Below are 5,064 nucleotides of genomic sequence, written 5' to 3'. Positions count from 1 at the left end.
GTATTTTTATATAAATATATTTTTATTTTAATATATATTTTAATTTAATTATTAATTTCGATATATACCTAATATAATTTAATACAAAAAAAAGTCTGTTAACACACTTTTTTCTTGTTATGTTTTAGAAATATGGCCAAAAAACTGAAGACCATACTTTTATAAAAGTGACTATTGATTAAAAATTTAATTATATTTTTTTATGTTACACTTTGAAAACGTGGCTTAAAAAGATCAATTGCCACGCTTTTATAAAAATGGATTAGTGATTTGACCGTATCTTTTTCGTCACATTTCAAAAACAAGACTATAGAAAAAATAAAGGGTCAATCTACTGTAAAGATGTAAATCTGTACAGATTTACAGATTTTTGTTTTGAAAGTGTATCACTAAAAAGTGTTGCTTAAAGAAAAAGTGTTACCCTTAATCGTTAACTTGACTCTTATACCAATTTTAAGTCAATTTTAAGCTGACTTTTAATTTCTTTTTCGAAGTTTCTATTAACTCTTTATAATTTGTATAGATTCAATTGGTGGTGCTTTATTTAAAGGATTTTGATAAAAATAATTTGCAAATTCATAATCTAAAGTATTGACCATTTCTACTATTTCTCTTGTATTTGTTTTATGATCATTTATTACTAGTCCTTGATGTATATTTATAATTTTGATTTATAGTTTTTCAATCTTGTTTTAGTTTATAATATTCTCTTTTACATGGATTATTGTATATAAAATCTTTTATCTGTTTGTCTTTTTCTTTAATATAATTTCTTAAATCCTCAATAACTTCTTTTATTTCTACACTTTCTCTTGTTTCTAAATATCTTTTTAATTTTTCAACTTCATTTTCCATTTTTTCTTTCAACAGCTTTAATTCTTTTAAGTCATAATATGATTTTCCAGGCATTTATAAATTTTTTAAGTTTAATTTCAACTTGTTTATATTTATTCTTATTTCTATCCTTTTTATTATAAGATCATCAATTTCGATCTGAAGATTATTTAACTCCCTTTTATACTCCTTTATTTTACTTTTTAATTTTCTCGTCCTTTTTCTTTTTATTTTATTTTCTGGTTTTTCAATCTTTTTATGCTTCATTATTTATTTTAAGATTTCTGCAAACTCTATCATTGATTCATCACTATTTTCTAGAGATTCTATTAATTTTTCTAGCTCTCCAACTTCTCTTTTCAACTTGTTATAGATTATTTTTAGAGCTTCAAATGCTCTTTGATTTATTTCAGAAAACTGCAAATAATTCAAATGATTTTCTCTTTCAAAAAGCTCTTGTTTCTTATCTTGATAAGTTACATATATTTCTTCCTTATTTATTGTCATAATTTAGTATTTAGGGTTTCATTTAATTTTTCGACCTTTTTTGTTAGTTCTTTTATTTCAAAATTTTTTTCTTTAATTTTTAACTTAGATAAACTTAAAGGGCTAGTAATTTTAGATTCTCTTATTTGAAAATTTGATGAAACTAATTTTCCTTATGGTTCTTTTAATAACAAAACTGGGTTTTCAATAGCTTTATATTTTGGTATTTCTGTTTTTACAATTTTCTGAAATAATTCATCAACATAAATTCTTTCTCTGTTTTTAAATATTATACTATGATGGCTATTTGTTAAGGCATAATTTATTGCATATGTAATTGAAAATGGTTCGTCATCTGTTCCATTAAACTTTTTCTATGAAATTTATAAGCTAAACTTATAGATCTACCAAGATTTTCAGTTGATAAAGGTATAGCATATCCAAGATGGGCATTAAATTTAACATTTACATTTGCCAAATTTCCATGAACAATTCCAATTATTTGATCTATTGGGTCATCAGTAATTCTTTTGTCACAGATTGCTAAGCTTATTGGTGAATTAATTCCTTTCATATATGTAGATTTGATTAAGACTTGTATAGTACTAATATGAATCCATCCAATTTTAGATCTTTTTTGTTGATCCTTAATTTTCTCAATCTGTTTACTCAATTCTTCATCATTTATCAAAGCTATTTCAAGTTCTCCATTGGCGGATTTTATCTTTATAGGGGCTTCAAGTTGAATTTTTCCATAATATATTATATTTTTTCTATTAAAAACTTCTTTTAAAAGATTTTGTTTATTAAAATTTTCATTTGATTTGAGATTTAATTCTGTTTTTAGAACAGCCTGTTTTTCATTATCTAATAAGGCAGATAATCTATAATAATCAGATTCTTCCGTTAATTCTAAGCTTTCTAAATAATTCATAACTAAGAGATTAGGATAAAGGCGTACCTTTTTGGAGAAAAACTTCCTTTATTTAGAATATTTTACATAAGATGTTTTTATCTCCAGAGGGGAGATTATAGATATTAACTCCAGAGGGGAGTTTAAAACTATTTTTCCTAAGGGAATTCTTTTTTCAGACTACAGAATCGCCTCGGCAGCTTCCTCCTTTGCTCTCCTAGCATATGAGTACTCTTAGCCTCCTGCTTCTGTTTTCTGATGCCTTCTACAATTGCCTAAGCAATCTATTTATAATAGTTGGGTTTGATGGATAATTCCCATCCTTACCCTTCTTATGACGTCATTGCTTACGTCATTGTTTGCTATCTTGCACCAGCTACATCGTTGGTGCTTTATGACCTAAGTGCTTACGTCACTACGCAATAATATTAAGAGATGCTTCAGATGTGCTGTCCTTCTCTTTTATCATGTGACCCTCAGATGCATTGTCCTCTTCTTTCATCATGTGAGTTGATTCCGTTTCATTATTGCTTTCTTCAGATAACTCTGAGGCACATAGCTGGCACTTGTGGTCTTCTCTGTCTTTTATCAAATAGCAGAGATTCCTCTTTATCCCTTCAGGGAGCTTTTCTAAAAGTCTGGATAAGTTGTAGAATACTGATTCAAATTCCACCAAGAGTCTCATCTCTCTTTCTTCAATTTCATTTCTTTTACTGGACACAAGCAAAGTATTTCTACTTTTATAATTAATCCTTGTATGAGATTCCTTCGTTATTTTTTGAGTTCTTTCAAAGACCCTTGCTAATGTGCTGGCTAGCCTTCCTTCATGACTGTAAATTGTTAATAGTGTGCTGGCTAGTCTTCCTTCATGACTGTAGATTGTTAAATCTTGAACTTGATCAATTGGTTGAAAATTTCCTGGGAAGACGGACATGAAGATCACTTGATGTGCTGGAACCAAGCATTCTTCTTCTTCATTAAAAATAGGTTGACTGTTTGTAAATTTTAGGGATATATCCCTTGGATTTACGTTGTCAATCATATTTTTAAATCTCTTTACTACATCAACGAATCCTGCAGGAAACTCACTAATAATTTTTAGATCATTAAAAATTAAAATTGTATCAATTAGTCCATACTGGAAAAACTGATAGGTATCAGATGGGAAAGCCTCTGGAAATATAACCAGCTTTGTTAACTGTTCTTTGGCAATAGGATAATATCCCAAAATTGCCCTTTTTTCTTCGGTCCAATTCAGGACTATGTTAAGGGTTTCTCTGAGATTTGATCTACAGACCCTTTTCTTTTCCTTGATTTCAGCCCTTGTAGGAATGTTTCTTATTATCCCTATTCTCTGGGTTTGAATTGGAGCTTTATCTGCTCTTTTTAGGGTTTACTCTGGATGAAGAGCTTCATATTCTCTGAAGGATTCCTTTGCTTCTTCCAATGTTAAAAACCCTCCTTTATGAATTATCCTTGATTGATGTGTGAATGGTGCTGCTTTTTTCCAGGCATCATATACTCCTTTCATGGGGCCATTATAAATTACATAATATTTTTTATCTTGGGTAGATTTTTTGATAATTTTAGCAATTGTTTTATTTTCTGGAATTTTTTCTTCACCTGATTTGTTCACCATGCTTAGCTGGCTGAACTCTGATTGTTTTTGTGTTGATTTCATTGCTTCGATGGCCTTCTTGAGGGATTGGATCTGTGTCCTTATTTGCTGACAATGCTTGCATTTTTCGAGTTCTTGTTTGTATTTTTGAATTTCTTGATCTAATGTGTTGTAGACGAACTCCATTTTCTTGTTAATGTATCTGCAATAACATTTTTGTCACCTTTAATATATTCAATTTTTATTGGATATTGTAACAAAAATAACTGCCATCTTACCAATCGTCCATGATTATAATCAACTTTTAAATTATATCGTATAAAACCTGTTAGGTAACTTGAATCTGTCCTTTTTTCATCCCATTTCCATACTTTTTTAGTACTTATTTTTGGAAATAAGCTTTTAGTGTATTCTGTTATATTCTTTAAAAATCCCTGATCAGAAATATAATTTATACACCCTAAAAATCTTTGTAATTGTTTTATATCTTCTATTTTATTAGGAAATAAATTTACCTTTTCTAGAACATTTGGTTGAAGTTTTAGCTTTCCTTGAGTGGATAGAATTAATCCAAGGAACTCTATTTCTTGTTTTGCTATTCTTGCTTTCTTTTTACTAAGAACTAACCCTTTTTCCTTGCATCTTTCTAAAACTATTAATAATTTTTGAAGGTGATCTTCTTTATCCTGTTTTGTAAAAATTAGTATATCATCAATGTATACTAAAACAAATTCATTTAACTCTTTTACATTTTCTTCCATAAATCTTTGATAAATACCTGGAGCTTGTTTTAATCCGAATGGTAATACATTCCATTCGTAGAGTAACACACTTGTTGATTCTTTTGTTGGGCAAGTAAAAGCAGTTAATTTCTTTGTTTCTTCGTCTAAACGAAGTTGCCAATATCCTGATTTTGCATCAAGAGATGAAAACCAAGTTGCTCCTTTGATTTTTTCTAAAATAGAATCTTTTCTTGGAAGTTTATGAGCATCACCAATAGTTGCTTCATTCATCTTCTTATAGTTAATAACCATTCTTCGTTTTCCCCTTTTAATTTCATTATTGTTTTCAACGTAAAAAGCTGGAGCCGCATGAGGACTTTTACTTAATCTTATAATTCCTTTTTCCAAAAGATCTCTACATTCTAAAGAGAACTCTTCTCTATCTCTTGCAGAATAAGGAATTTTATTTGGAACATTTATCTCTTTTGTAG

Source organism: Arachis duranensis, chromosome 4 (assembly GCF_000817695.3).
Source record: "Arachis duranensis cultivar V14167 chromosome 4, aradu.V14167.gnm2.J7QH, whole genome shotgun sequence".
Taxonomy (NCBI): Eukaryota; Viridiplantae; Streptophyta; class Magnoliopsida; order Fabales; family Fabaceae; genus Arachis; species Arachis duranensis.
Note: the sequence above shows the minus strand (reverse complement) of the source record.